The sequence below is a fragment of the Drosophila elegans genome, unplaced genomic scaffold (genome assembly GCF_018152505.1).
Source record: "Drosophila elegans isolate 14027-0461.03 unplaced genomic scaffold, ASM1815250v1 contig_814, whole genome shotgun sequence".
NCBI lineage: Eukaryota > Metazoa > Arthropoda > Insecta > Diptera > Drosophilidae > Drosophila > Drosophila elegans.
This window is the reverse complement of record NW_024546167.1, coordinates 34,275-50,591: the sequence shown is the minus strand read 5'-3', so window position 1 is coordinate 50,591 and position 16,317 is coordinate 34,275. Positions and strand designations below refer to the sequence as shown.

At 36.3% G+C, this 16,317-nt stretch overlaps 1 long non-coding RNA gene across 1 annotated transcript; it reads left to right on the top strand.

Moving 5' to 3' along the window:
- Nucleotides 1–1,723: 1,723 nt before the first annotated feature.
- LOC121467866 lies at nt 1,724–2,413 on the top strand. Its single transcript, XR_005977888.1, has 2 exons — nt 1,724–1,965; nt 2,029–2,413. It is a non-coding gene; the product is annotated as an uncharacterized LOC121467866 (long non-coding RNA).
- Nucleotides 2,414–16,317: the final 13,904 nt, after the last annotated feature.

Sequence of the window (16,317 nt, the reverse complement as noted above, 5' to 3'; positions counted from 1 at the left end):
TGTGGAAAACTCAGCGTAAATGAAATGTGTTTTGCGTGCTACTGCTAAAGTCGCTAGTCGTGAGCATGCATGTATGTATGTGTCAGCGTGTGTTTGTGTTAGTGTGTCAACTGCAAAAACCACACATGCACACACACTCACACAGACTCACTTTTACTTGTACAAAGAGGCAAATGCCAAAACCTGTACTGCAACTACCAATAAAATAAGAAGGTTATAAAACCGGGATTCTACAAAATTGATTATCAAATGCACTTCTGGAAATATAACTAATTTGAACATAAATGCATTTTGTGTAAATTAAATAACTTAAACCTTAAACCTAGGCTACCTAACGAAATATCCAAAATTTAATTTTTGTTAAAATGCTGTTATTATTTTTTTAGGTAAATAATTGGTTTGAATTTTCTTTATTCTTCTGTAAGCTAAAATGATTTAAAGCCTATAAGCTCAAAATAAGAAAATTATTATTATTATAAAAATCATCGCAAAATATAGCATGACATAATAGGCTTTCATACCTAAAACGTAACTTTTTTCATGAATTAAATCAATAAGTGAAGTTCCGGTTTTATACCAAACTGGTACCCCTTGAAAGTTAAATGTTGTATTATATTGCTAACTAACTTGAAAAGTATACGGACTCGATTTCGTGGTATAACAAAATGTCACATGCAACAATTTCCGAGCGCATTTTAAAGACGCTTTTTATGCACGCCTTTTTGCGAGCCTGAGTGCCAGCAGCGAACACACAGAAACGAGTGTGTGTGTGCGCAAGATTGTGCAGCGCAAAATTTTATTTGACTTGCGTGTAATGTTCACTCACTTTCGCGCACATCGGAATGCGTCTATATAGTATATATATGTGTGCGCATATATGTGAGCGCAACAAAGTAAACGGATGTGCCTATGCTTTTAGCTCCTTTGCCGATGATTAAATATTTTTAAAGAACCTAAGAAATCGTGGACCACTATAGTAATTAATATCGTCCGACAAAACCAACTATCAAAGGGAAAGTAGAAGTCAAAGGCGAAATGGATGTTTAAAAATTCAAAAAATCTCAACTTCTAGTCCTTGCCGCTGTGATTATACTCATATCCAGCCAGTGTTGCAGTTTCCCCAGTTGTGTGCATAAGTTGGCCTGATGCATTTTGTACAAGTCTCTGCTTAAAATGCTTTCTGGAGTGTGTCTGTGGGATTATAACCACCTTTAGCAAAATGCTAGCAAAAGAGATGCGAATATAATTACATTTCAGCTCAAGTTTCAGTTTCGGTTGGTTGCATGCAGTTCGGGTTTTTGGGTTAAGGGATTACGAGCGAAAGGCACAGAGGCAAAGAGAATAGTAATTGCAAACAGATATTCAGATAGAAGAATTGGCATATCTAAAGCCACCTTTCAAAATGAATCAAGACTCGAGCTCCTTAAAACCACAATAGAAAATAAGGACTCACCTTGAGGAAAATGCCGGTGGCAAAACATTCCATTTAAATTTACATTAATCCCTTCGTCACGACAACCACAATAAAACTAATCCCAGCCACAAAAGTCGGGCTAATTACGCGTAATAGTTTATTTAGCTGCCGGCATAAAACAACCACAAGCGACGACTTAAATGGCCATCCGCTTGAAAAGGAAGCATTTCGCCATTTGACACAAACAGTGGCAAAAACAAAACGATGTCACAATGGGTCGAAAAGTGTGTTGAATGCTTCAGCTAAACTTAAAACATAACATGCCAAGCTAAAATTAACAAAAACTTTTCGTGCTCACCGTACTTTCATCACCTTAAAAAACAGCGTAATTCGAAACAATGAAACCGAAAACGGAAGCAAAGTTACACCAGCTGACTGCCGTCTGGACAAGCTAATGTAGAGCCCCATAGACATTTGCATGGAACGCATTTCGAGGATGGAGGGGATTCAGCTTGCCCAGTTGCTAATGAACCAGGACCGCCATAAACACTGTATACACCCCGCCCACTATGTTCGTTCTGCCTGAAAGTGATAGTAAAAGAGTTCTTTTTTAGAACGCACACGATGTTTAAAGCACTCACGTCCGTGTAATTATGCAGACCGGAACAAGCAAGTGGCAGGGGCAAAAACGAGTCCTGCAAACAAAGGAACGAGCTGGCACACACTTACATACACTAATACTAGCGAAAGCTCACACACACCACCGCCCCTGCACGTGTCTCACATTTGCAAACACACGCCGAGATTTAAGCGCTCGGAAAAAAAGGCATTTAGCTCGGGATAGTTCAGAGCGCGTGGGTGCTTCAAATAGAATGGGCTGGAAAAGGAGTTTTCGGAGAAAGAGACATTTGGCTTGATTTCTGTTTAGTTCGGCGCAGAAATATTCTGAATATTTGTCTAATTGTTAAGCAGTTTGAATAAAATGCTCTATGTCCTAGACTTTTGAAATTTTTTTAAAACAAGAAATAAAGAAAATGATTTTCCGCAGAAATTTTCAATTGTTGCTATGGCAGCTGCATCTATTTGATATGGCTGTCCGATTTTAATACAATCAAACGGTAAATCTAAAATAATAATTACTGTATTACAATAGAAAACAGGAAAGGAAGCAAACTTGGGCTAGCCGAAGTTTATCTACCCTTGGAGCTATTGCCAAAATTAAATATTCTTTAAAACATATATTTTCAATTTATATATGAAATGGTGTTCCGCGACTTTGAAAAACTCAAAAATTGTAATTCTGAAATATGAAGCCATTACTATGTTCAAAAGAATTTGTTAAGAGAACAAAAAAAAGGGTTTTAATTACGGGTATAAAACATGCGAGTTTTCATTTTTGGCGCGGTCGAAAGTACCATTTTTACATAAAAAATCTATTTCCTTTAAAAATATTAAAAAAAAAATGTATAAATGTGAACTTTTGTTCAACTGCAGGTATTTACTGTATACAGGATGTATGCCAAATTTCATTTAGATCGTACCATTAACTTTTGAGTTGTGTTACGCACCTCCATACCTGCCTTGAGCACGATTTCGAGATAATCGGTATCTCAGAAAGTTTTAGTCCGATCGACAAGAAATTTTCACAGGACATCCCTGAGATGTTGTACTTCTACATTACGTGACAACGTTTATATAGGATAGGGTCCTTGGTCGAAACTCTCATCAGAGCAGCCCAATGGTAGCGAAGTAACAAATCCTGAAAGGTCGAAATCTGTCATCCCGCGATTTTTAAGGAAAGCAAGCAAAGCAATTAAATTCAAATAAATGAACTTAATTAAAGCAGATTAACCCCCAGCAGCCGTCGGAAGTGGCAACAACGGGCGAATTGCACCACTGGCGTTTCAAAAGAAGGGTGGTTTGCTTGTGATGCCCTGTGCATGCACTCAATGTCCTTGTCGGCGACATTTGCCCTGATTTCACTTCCGTGGCAATATCCGTCGCCCTACCTTTCTCCCAACTCTCAGCTCCTCGCTGTTTGTGTTTCGTTTTATTTACACAGTTTTTTTTCTTCTTAAATTCTAGTTGAAGTTATTAAATGAAATGTTATTTACTAGCTCGGCGTGCAAATTGTTGGTGGGGGTGCGTGTCTTTGTCACTATTTGGGTTATGCCAGCAAAAAGTTAACCGTTTTCCTCTGCCTAGTTGTGATTCAGCCAGAGTTAATGTGCCGCGATTTTATTTTACGCTTGCAACTGGAACAACAAAGTGCACGCAAGTGTACATAAATACCTTTGGAGGACTTGTGGCAGCAAATGTTCTAGGTTCCCATTAAGGCAAAACTTGGAGATGGAAAAAAAGAATAAGGGATTTATATTATTAATTTATTTAATTAAAACAAACGATTTTTATCCAAAGCCAATGCTTAACTGATAAACTAATTTCAAAAGGGGGTTTAAAAATTTGTTAATATTTTTAAAACATAGTTTAAATTTATCCAGCAGAATGGTTTTCCAGAACATCCCATCAAACAAGACGTGTTTTTTATATGGATCATAAACTTGTGCATGCATTAATTTAATATTTCTGCACCAGTGAGCAAATCCTGCATGAATATGCATTTATAAATATATCAAACTGTTACACAACCAGCTTTCGCATGTGTGCCTTTGCACACTTGAAGGATTAATTGATGGCATGCAAAAGGTATTTAGTTACTAGATCGTTCCAACTGGCCCCAACGGAGCAGAAGATTATGGCTTTAATCCTCCATTGAGGGCACTACAATGTAATTGGTCCATTGATTTACTATTTGTAAGCATATTACCAGATTAAACTTGTTAATATTTGTTATGTTGCTGGTTGGTAAGTAAAAGATTTTAATAGTTTCCCAATGGAATCAGAAAAGCAGAATTCTTGTTAAAAGCTTTTTTAAATATTTGCCTAAGATTATTTAAAACTTAAATGGCCATCCATTTAACCAGCTTAAGATCACCAAAATTGGGGTTTTTATTGACCTTGGCATACATGCGTGGTTGAATTTTTAAAGAAATCATAATCATAATGTAAGATAATTTTTTGTTTAACATGCACGTACATCTACATTTTTTTTATTAGCTTTACAATACTAATATTTTTTAAAAATGATAGCTAATGTTTATTAAGTGACTACAGACATTATAATGAGTTTTATTTATTTTGCATTTGGAATAGGAAATAAAGATTCTGCTTAACCAAAGTAAACACATTTACTAGCAGCAAACCGTACCATTTGAAATGTAGGAACTTTATTTATTGTTTAGCACCCTCATGTTCTAAAAGCTTTGCTTTAGTTAAGTACCGAAAAACTTTTTGGAAAACCATTTAGCCGATGCATCAACTTTTCTTACAGCTTTCCTAAGCTTTAATTACTCTTCAAAAGGGAATATTGGCATATTTATTAGGCTTAGCGTTGTTTGTGGTTCTTAAATGCTATTACGTTTTATTTGAGTTTAAGAGCTATACTTTTATTTATAAGTTTCCATATACTCTTACATGTGCTTTATGTGTTCTTTAAAAACTATAAAAACTTTTGACCAAGGCAACAGTTAAATTGGAACGTCAGGGAGCCCCAATAAATGCGGCTAAAACTGCAAGCGCCCAAGGGTGCAATAAAAATCAACAAGAGAGAACTGCACAATATAGGAAAACAAGACAGGGGGGAAAATCGAGAGGCTAAAAGTTTTGACTGCCGTTGCAGTGGTAACAATTGCGCCCCAAAAGAACCAGCACACTTGAATTTGAATTGAAATAACATAAAAATGCATATATAAACTGTAAACAAGGGATGTGGAAATGGCGGAGGAAGTAGTAAAAGTTGGGGTAAAAACTGGGAACACGAAAAGTGAAACTGACAACGGTGGAAAAGTTCCGGTTTGTTGTTCTTCCTGCTAAATGCTTATGGGCGACGCAATGGCGACAGAAAGTTCAAGGTCGGGTCAACAAGGGGTTGAGGGTCCAAGTTCTATGACAGTACCCCTTTTGACGATGTCTTTTAAGTCCATTAATTGGCCAATGTTCATAGATCAATGGCCAACATTAATAAGGACTTTTTTTTATGATTTTTTGCTGAATTGATAAATGTCGGCGGTCCATCCAATAAGTGTCAATTAAGGAAACCTTTTTGGCTAGGATTTTGGTTGAAAACCCTATATTACCAAGCAAGAATAATATCTTCAGCAGCTACTTTGCAGCTTGTTTCACCATTTACGTCACAGTGTCTTCTTCAATTACCTTGCTATTGCTGTAATTTTGTTTGGTAATGACAGCTGACAAGACTAAGACTTTTAAATAAACTCCAATGTCTGTCGGTTGTCTGCTGTCTGGCTTGCTTGACTTTTTTTTATTAGGGCAATGATGTATGAAAACTCCAGTTTTTATTTGGCATGTGGGTGTATGTTGATGTAACTTGGATATGTCGCAGGAGACTAGATATTTTTGTAAACGAGCTAACGAGATTTTTTTTTATATCTATTTTGGGTTTATTTTGATTGGCTTAAAAAAGTACATGTGGGAGAAATATAAAGGGCATGTTTTAAAGAGTAATTTTTTTTCATTTTACGATTGACAACTTATTAGCTTATTAAAAATTTCGAATTGGGTAATGTTTTAACACCCTTTAATATGAAATATTTTTGCCTAATTGAATTTAATAAGGCATACTAAGCCAATAAATGTCTAAAGAACCTAACATTTTGTAACTACTCCTTACAAGTGAGAATTGTAACTCAAAACTCAAACTCATTATTGCCACTTGACTTCTTTTGTTTGCCTTTCAATCATAATTAAAGCAGACTACATCCCCAGTAAAACATCAACATCGTCGTCATGGCATATTAAGGTACAAACACACATCATTCCTGAACATTATTAACCGAAAATGTATGCATTATGTTGTTGTATGAATTTTCATTACCACCGCACGTGCAATAATTAATATTTTATGCACTCTTCCTTTTCCACAAAGGACTTGGAAAAGCGGCGGTGAGTCCACCTTCCCATTATTTTAAAGAGGAGGTAGACGTCTCATTAGCACAATGGGGCAGACAGGAAGTAAGCGACAGACAAGTGCAGAACGGCACGGAGAACGGGGTGTGAAAAGGGGTGGTACTTTCCCTTCTGCCCACCCCCTGGACACCTGTTCATCCCCTCTCAGCGGAGCCTTCAAAGCGTAAGTAAAGCGAAGATAAACACATGCTAAATATAAGGCACACAAAAAGTAACGCTTAAGTCGAGGGCTACGACTGTGAAGTACCCGGTATTAAAAGAAAAATACAGTTTTCAAAAGTGCTTAGGTTCCTGAGTACATCCCTAAAACAGTGGAGATAGTCTCGGATTTTTTTTTCTGTTATATAATATCCTAAAATATGGATTAAATGTTGTGACTGTGGATAAGAAATTTAGATATGTGTTGGCTCACAGAAAAAATTCCCGTTTACTTTCTAGCTTACTTTTATTATTAACAAATTAATGGCTTGCTTTAAATAAACTCAATTCATTAGTTGGCTAAGAAAAATATATATACTGTCCCGAAAATAGTAAAGGCTGTTATTCTTAACACAATTAAAAGTTTTTATTTTTTAGCTCCTGAATTAATAAGTATTGCCATATGAACTAAAATAAATACAGTATACCCTAGTACACCACGATTACCGGGTAAAATAAAACAAATGAAAAAAATAAACGGCATAAGGAGAACGATGAGGAAATTGCAAGAGACGTGCAAGAAATTATTACAAGTAACATTTATTTTTATTAAAGCTAGGACATGGCAGGTAGTTGGGACACAGGCAAGGAAAAAGGATATGCTTTCCCAGCACGTCACACACAAAGTGATCTCATAATCATCTGCTGTGTGTATTTTGCTTGGCAGCGATGCCAAAACGCCAAACAGGCGCATAATTTTTATACTTTCCGCCCCGCATCCGCAATCCTCCGTTCCTTAATTCTCACATATATCCTTCTGTTATTATTTCCCCTGTCTTGGCTGCAGCCTAAAAAGTAAGGATATTCTGTCGTTGCCCTTTCTTTTTAGTTCGAGCGCGTGTCTGTGTGCAGATTAAATGTTTGTCGTATTCTTTTGGTAAAAGAATGGCAAACTGGTGCTCGGGATTAGCAAAAATGAAAGGTTGATGTGGAGCCACGTGGTATGAAACACGGAGATGGATGGTATGTACAGCCCAAAGAACATCAGTTTATTACGCTTTATTAGAAGGAAAGGCAGGTATTTCTTTCATCTCCTTGTCTCAACAATGTTTCCAGTTAAGTAGACTTGCTGCAGGTAAAAGGGCTCCCTTTTTGGCTTACAGCCAATAAACTTAGTACTTGACTAAGATATCAATGTTATATCAGTATTTCACGCCAAATCGAATGTAGTATTTAATTTCGAGGTTATTCCATTTTGATTTGAGAAAAAGAGATTGTCATATGATGTAACATGAAAATGTTCAAAGCGAGGGAATCAGATATGATAATTTTTTGCATATGGTAATTAGTTATGTCGCCAGAGAACTCATATTTTATTTAATTTTGTGCATCTATTAAATTTTTAAACGTATAAATTAATAGTTCCACCCACGTTATAATTTAATCCTGAGTTGTGAAATTCTATATAGACAATACAGAGTGCATGCATAATAAATTGTATTAAAACATTTTCTTTAATTTCGGCTCTCTTTCAGCGTCTCTTACATTCTGAGTTCGTTAAGACTTTGGGTCTTAATAATAGCAGCATCATTGGCCACCACGTTGCGGCCATTATGCTGCATAGTTAAGCACACAACTGGCTTAAGTAATTAGAATTCGATTGCCCAGACCGTGGGAGGCATTTATGCTGACAGAAGAAAGGGGTGGCTGTGGATTCCGCAAACTTGCCAACAAGTCGAAAAACATTTCAGGCGCATTCAAATGCAGGAGCAAAATGCTAATGCCAGCTGGAAGTTAACTTCAAGCTGAAAACGGCGAAAAGCTGAAATCCAGGCAATTAAAAAAAGGACTTAGAAAAAAAGCCCAAGTGGAGGAAAGGCGAGTCAGCGACGAGGCAAACACAAAAAAAATGAGAATAAAGTCGCACTGACAGTTGGCAAATGGCTAAAAGCCGGGAGGTTGAACCAGAAAGGTGCAAACAGAACCGCAGAGAAAAAAGGCCGCGAGCGCTGCCACAATTAGCAGAAGTCCGGACCCCCATACGACCCCAAACAATCCGGCAAAAGTTGAAATATTTGCCCACACATGATGGTGAGGGGCTTGGACCACGTTCAGGCCACGACAAATTGCCCACAATTCGTGCCTAATTTCTAGCTGACAACTTTTTTTTTCAACTGCGTCCGTTCAAAGTGCTGCTCCATTTTAGCTTTAATAGGAAAGTAAGAAAACTTCGGCAAGTTGAAGTTTACATACCCTTTTAAATTTTGCCAAAACGAATTATTTTATATAACACGTATATATCGGTTTTTTATGCGAACACGTTTAAAAGCAATAGAGCTCTGTCGATTTTCTGATTGCAGTAAATGACATCGATTGCTGATTGTAATGTTTTTATTATTATGGTTTTTAATTTTAAATCGAAAAATATTGGTATTTTTACTAGGTTAATGCGAATTTTTTCATAAACAACTTTCTTATGTTGATTTTTATTTATTTTCATATTAATTTTCGGATCTTTCCAATGTCAGTATAATAATGTTGTCGTCCGACACGTAAAAAACTAAAACCTTATTTCTAAAAAATTCAAAACTGATTTTATCTGCATATGTTATAAAAATATTTTACCCCTTGCAAAAGTATAAGCATTGAAAAATTCTTTCGGCAAGCATTTTGGACTGCACTTTGCCTAATTGAATGCGTGATAGCATCGCAGACTGCGTGGAATGTTCTCGGCTTTGTTGGATCCTGAGAGCTACGCGACAGCCAAAGAAATCGCCGAAAAAACCTTGACGGTGAGTAAATTGCACTCTTTTTGCAATCTGACAGCCTCTTTTACTCCTTTTTGCCTTGAACATGTCAGACAGTTCACATTTCAGCAAACTTTTTTTGGCCCGACCAGGTTAATCAAATTTCAGGCAAGAAAAAAAGAATTCTTGCCATGGAAACTCTTACTTGAGTAAGAAGAACTAAATGGTGTGAGGAACTTGAAGACTTTATTGCACTTAAAATATATCAGTAGCATCATCAACAGACTTACAAAATATTTAAAATGTTTTTTTTTTTAATTTAAGATAAGTCTTCAAAAATTTATTTAAAATAATAGGCTTGCTAAACTAGAAACTTTTACTTTTCTTTCAAGTGACCAATATAGATAAACTATTAAAATTGTATGTTTTGTCATAAAGGAATCAATTAGTTTAATTGGCAAACTCAAAACTTCCCTACCTGCTCCAGAATTCCCGTCCCCATGAAATATTAGCATGTTTTATGCCTTTCAGAAAAAGTACAAATGCATTTCAACAGTACTGGTTCATAAAATAAAGTATCTTTATATGTGCAAACTATGCGTATGTATAAATGAAATTTTTAGCAAAGTGCCCGGCGGCCGATTTCTATAGAAACTGAATCCCCGATGCGAAATGCTTTTTTCAGACAACACAAGCCAATCAAACAAACAGGCAAACAAATCTGGAAGCTAAATAAATTCACGTTTCTCCCACTCACTCTATCATTTTTAGGTTCTCCATGGAGGGGTAAAAACAACACAACGCTGGAAAATGACCAAGGGCGATTGGGAAAACAGTGAAGGACTTTGAAAATAGGAAATCCAACCAAACTAAAACCTCAGCCAACTTTGCTCTAAAAACGTTTTCTCTTGGCTTTGGGAGCAATCGCACACACAAGGAAAAAGAAAACACATCAAAAGATTTTGTCTTTTGGGCATTTGTGTTTGCATGTTTGATTGTGGGCGTGCTAAGGTCAATGAAAACGATTGAAAAGTTTTTCAATTAGATTTATGTATTAAACAAACCGCTGTCTATCAATTCAGATGGCCAAATTGACCGTACTTAGAAAGCAAATCAGTTTGAAATTTCAATCTCAACTACTTCTCCGCAAATGCAAAACTGACAGTGGCGAGATTTGTCAATTTTTTTTCTGTCATTTACTTGCATTTAAATTGACAAATGTCAGTCGATGCAGACATCGTAACTGGAGCGTGGTTTGGTTGAGGTGAATGCCATTCGAAACTTTCTGTACAGTGGGGAAGTGTGTTAGAATAGTCGAAGTGGATGAAGCTTCGGCAGCCCACATGACATCATTAAAATGCAAAACGCAAATTGCATCCATGGCAGTGAAATTGGCAATGCAAACAAACTTTGCGGAATGCCAGAAAGGGTAGAAACCGATGAACTAGCTTGTAAGGGAATTTGAACACAGATCTGCGGCGACATGGTTGCAAATGGAATTGGATGAGTTTCAATTCTACTATTTCTACTATATGTATTGAATATATTTGGAAAGACTTTTATCAGGGTACATGATATGTTTATTTAATCTAAAGCCCTTATAAGTTGTTTAATTTATTAAAGAAATGAATCATTAGTGCACTCTTTGAAAACGAATTTTGTCATGATTTCCAGATTGTTTTGTGTACTACAAATCTGTTGCATTTTAGTCTCGCCTTTCAAATATTAATGCTTTATAAAAAAACAAATTTTTAAATTACCTTTTTTAAGTTCCGTGATTCAAACAAGTGCTCATGTTCAAAAGTAAGTACTTAGTCTTATTAACAAGGATAAAATTAAAAAATAATCATTACTGCTTACACAATTTTTTAGTTTTAATAAAAACTTTCTTCCTTTCCAGCTACTTCAAATTTGGAAGCAATTTTGTTCGTTTCTCTTTTTCAGAACTTGTTTAATTTATGTACTGCGGTTTTTCTTTTTTATATTACATGTTGCTGATGCAATCAAGGATTTTCATATAACTTTCCTTTAAGTATTTTTAACAAACTAAATTACCCCAAACAAGTCTGGTGGCAGGCAATGAAAACACAGACCAATAAAACAAAGACCAACTAGGCAGTCTTAAGTGATTAGCATGGTCAATAAACAGAACCCGAATCAAAACCCCAACTTGACGCCCTTCAGACCGACAACCACACATTCTAGGGCTTAATCAAAGGGACAGTTAATCGTGGGCTCAGCAACAACAAGAACCACAACGGGAGCCTCTTTGACCCTATTTTATTTATGCGGGCCAAACCGGCGGCAACGGAGATGGAACACAAAGTGGCTTAGATGGTAGTGGACAGAGGTGAAGGAAGTGCGTCTGGCGATTACACTAATGGTGGCTTTATGCTTTACTAGGGAACAAGCAGAGGCCAGAGTATTCTTAACGGTGGCAACTTTGGCCTAAACCTAAACTGTTGATCACCAGCCAAGTTTGTCGAGCAGTCACAAATCTTTTACCCCAGGCTTTTTTTTTTATATATACCCGGCAAACTACTTACAAAGTCGTGACAAAGTCATCGACTGTATGGCATTTGCATAGAAATGCAATTTTCGGCCAAACTGAATCTGGCGAAGATGTCGCCAAAGTTCTGCTTCCCATTTAGCCACTCCCTCCGGGCCAACTCACATAATTTCTGGCTTAGAAAGTTGTCGTGCGCGTAAATGGGCCTTAACCCCCAGAAATCGATTTCCACGAGACCGCTTTACCGTTTTATCTCTGAATCTCTCTACCGCTGGCTTCCCGAAAATTGCTCGGCTAATAGTTGGCCCCAGCATATTGACAACTTGTTTAATCATAAATTCCATAACCTAAGCTTGCCGGCTACGAAATATTGCCAAGAGGACAATTACTTTATTTTTGCGGTGGCAATGTCGGAAAGTGGTTTGGCAAATTGGAGGATATTGGTCTGCTTATAGATTAACATGTTAAATATAAGAGTAGGTAATAGCTGTTTCGGTTTGGTTTGTTTCGATTTAAACGTAGCTTTAATATTTTTGTTCTTAATATAAAACTTCCACTCATTTATTCAATATGTCACAAACATATATGTTGTTGAACTGCATGCATTTTTTTGAATTTATGACTACACATACGGGCAGTGCAATTTATTCATACAAACATATTACTGGTATTTTAGTAAAAAATGTCAATGGCAAAACTAAAGTTGTTTGAAAACAAACTGCTAAAAAAACCTTTCCAATTAAATGGCGATGACCGTTTTGCATTTTGGACAAATGGCGGCACAAATTCGGCCAGAAAAATGATTAATATGTTACATATATATATTAATAAAAAGAAAAAAATAAAAGCGTCGAAGCCGCACAAAATATATGTAAATCAATAATATCCATTGTCATTTTATTGAAAAATATATAAAATCTAAATGGAAAATCTCCGACCTACAAGACTTCCTTTAAAAAGTATATGTACCTATAAAATTTGCATTCGTAACAAAGCATCTGTTGGAAAGTTCATAAAAATGGTCACTAGCGTGTTACGCTCACAACCAGAGTTCGCAAAATAAAGCACAGGGGGAAAATGGAGAAATACTGGTGGAAAACTGTCACAAAATCACGTTGCTGATTTTTGACCATTTGAACGCATCGCTTTTATGGCAATTGAGATAAAAACAATTTCGATTCATTCATTATTTCCACAACGATACGCGAAACAATTTGGTCCCCGTGGAAATTTAAAACAGAGATCGACCAATTTCGGGGCTTTTAGAATTCCAATTATTTTTTCCTTTATTTTTTGCTTGTTTGTTTGCTGATTGGCATAAAACTTTACCCTAATGGAACTGCACTCGACATTTGACTTTTGAAATTACCGCAGCAGCCAACGGCGGAATGGGGGATGTGGAGCACTTGCAAGTTTCACTCCGAAATTTTGCCACATTGACACAATCAGGCCAAAAACGGACCAACAGTACGGCAAAACTGGCTGGCAGATCTTTTTTTAACAATTGCATTTTTAATGGTTTTGAATAAGAGCAACGTAGGAATCCCATCCACATTCACCATTCCGAGCAGAGGCTTCCCTCGAGCAACTATCGATTGCGTTTTCGACGTTGTGCTTACCTGCTTTAATTGTTTGCAAAATTCCACTCAAACTTTGGCTTTTTGTTTAATATGCAAATTATTTAACTATAAAACACATTCGGGATATTCTCAAAAAAGTTATGAAAAAGGGGCCAAAATAGATTTATGCCTGTAGATTAAATATAAATATAAGTATTTTATGTAAGCTAATTAACAGATCAGCAATCATATTTTGCTATATAAAGGTTTAGTTGTCATATAAAAGACAATTCTCTATTTTACTTCAGTTTAAAAAAGGAAAATATTTTAAATTTTCTAAAATGGACATACAAAAATAAAAAGAACTTAAGATTCGCACAATATTATAAACTTCTTTTAACTTAGGATGACATTTATTTATTTATTTCAACCTAATACAGAAGTATTTCAAATACAATGAAAAATCTCACCCTATTTAATCCTTTTCCTCTCAACCTCAAGTCAATTTATCGGCATTATTTGTACTCAAAATGTAACCCAATTTTGTAATATCAACGCAAATTGCGTCGCAGTTCGTTGATTTCCCCTTGACACCTCATGAAAAAGTGAGTAAAAATGGAAAAGAAATAGGCAAGCTGAGGTGAAAATTCAACAAAAACAACAGCATGATTTTGCCATACTCCAAGTCCTTCTCCCACAACTTTGAACTCCATTTTTTGCGCCCAGGACCTGAGCGTCGACATTACTTAATGACGTCGTTTTATGTTTCACTTTGGCAGCGATGGCAATAAATTTCCCGGGTCTTGGTTCTTACTCCAGTGCTTCTTTCACTACCTCATCGTGGGCCCGTTGTGCAATGCATTTCTGCCCCTCCTAGGCACCCACACTCCGCCAAAAAAAAATTCGGAGAATTCATTGCACTCGGTGCTAGGATTACCGGAGAGTCGACGTCGATGTCTGCTGTGAAAGTGAAATTCCTGGGTCCCGAGAAGTGCCCAAATACATGGACGGAGCTTAAACATCTGGGCAAATATTTCACATGACAAGCTAAGGTGCAAAGGTATTTAACCGTGGGGAATGTCTTAGTTTGATTTGCAAAGCGGTCGGATGAACTATGTTGTAATTGCTGGCCAGACGAATGCTTTAATATGCTTTGAGGCAGCAAAAGTCTCACCTAAATAAGATAGGAATTTTGAACAATTTAATGTAATGTTTGCCTTTAAATCACCATTAATATAATTATAGATACAACTTGATTATTTAAAAATCTTAAGGAAGACTCAAAAATATTAAAATAATACAATTTAAGTAAAAAGAGAACGTGAAAGTTTTTACCAACAATACAAAAATGGCGGATGTCAGTTGCATTAGTGAAGTGAATTGTTTTTAATTCCATTGGTATTACACAAATGACCACAAAACTTGCCTGCGGTACTTGATATGCCAGACACTGAAAGTGACAGAAACAGAGAGCAGAACAACGAAAAGTTGTTGGCAAGGGGTTGCATTTTCACACCTGAATGTTTTGCAAGTGGCAGGTGGAGCTTAACTAGACAGACAGTTGGTTTTATCCGAAAGCTTCAAAGAATTCTCGGCCTCATTGTGGATAAACTGTTTTTCACTTAACTGTCACTGTTCTAACTTCTCTGGAATTAAATCAGTACACAAGAGCTAACTATTCGAATAGTTTTTGTGTATGTGCTTAAATGGCAGAAAATTGTGTAAATATCCCAGAAAGATATTCCACAGACAAACTCTACCGGAAAATTTGTTTAAACACTCAAAGGCACTTGGGTAAAATGCTCACGTAGTCACCGCAAAAGAGGTAAAAACTAACTAAGGAAAACTAACAAAAATAAAAAGAGCCACATTACACGGCCAATTGAGAACTGATTGGGTCTGAGCCACTGAGGCGGATGCGAGTGCAGCTCGACCAGATTGATTGCTGTCTGCAGAACAGGTAGAATAAAGCCCTTTTAGCCTGGCTCAACCCCTTTTCTCCAATATCGTCTCATAGTCCTGCCTCCTCTTCAAGTGAAGTACATTTTGCCGCTGGGCCGCCGCAAAGTATGCAGAGAGTTTGTTCTGCCGAGTTGTGTCGTGTAATTTGAGCTTTATAAATAAGTAATTAGCTCATAGTGCACTGACTCGTCAAACATTGCATCGCACACACACTCCTGTGATCCTGTTCCACATAAACATCCTGCCACACCATCGCACACAGCATTTAATGGCTGCCGTGAAGCACAATTTAGTTTTCAGGACCTTTGTTCTTGCATAATGATGCTCTAACCGTATCTTTCATACGTGCCAAACATTGCATCTGCATGCCTTCGGTTTCGCCGCAGTTGAGGAGCAGCAACCTTCGAGGCTCTGAACAAAAAAAAAAATAGACAACTTAAACGCAAACATGTTGAAGAAACAACCTGTCAAGTTTTTTCCTCGTTTAACCCGCCTTTATGTGAACTCGCCTTGATCATTTAGTATGCATAGCATCGCGTTTCGGACTTTGATTTAAAAACATATTTTCGATGAAAAGCTTCTGAGTTAACCAAACAAGTTTCATTTTTATTTCTGTTAATTTTTGTATATTTTTTTTTATTAAAACTTTTTTCTAATATAATATATTAAATGCAATAGCAAAATCTTAAATTATAAATGTGTTTAAATAAACTCTTTCAACATAAATAGAATCCAAAGTATGACAGCACGATGTTATTTAAAGGAAATATATAAATTAAATTTATTTAAAAGTATGAGATTATTTAAAACCCATTAATATATGATTTTTATTGATGCCACATCTTATATAAAAACAAGAAAGAAAGCAAACTTCGGCAAGCCGAAGTTCATATACCCTTGCAGCTATCGCAAGAATTAAATATTTTTGAAAACATTAAAATT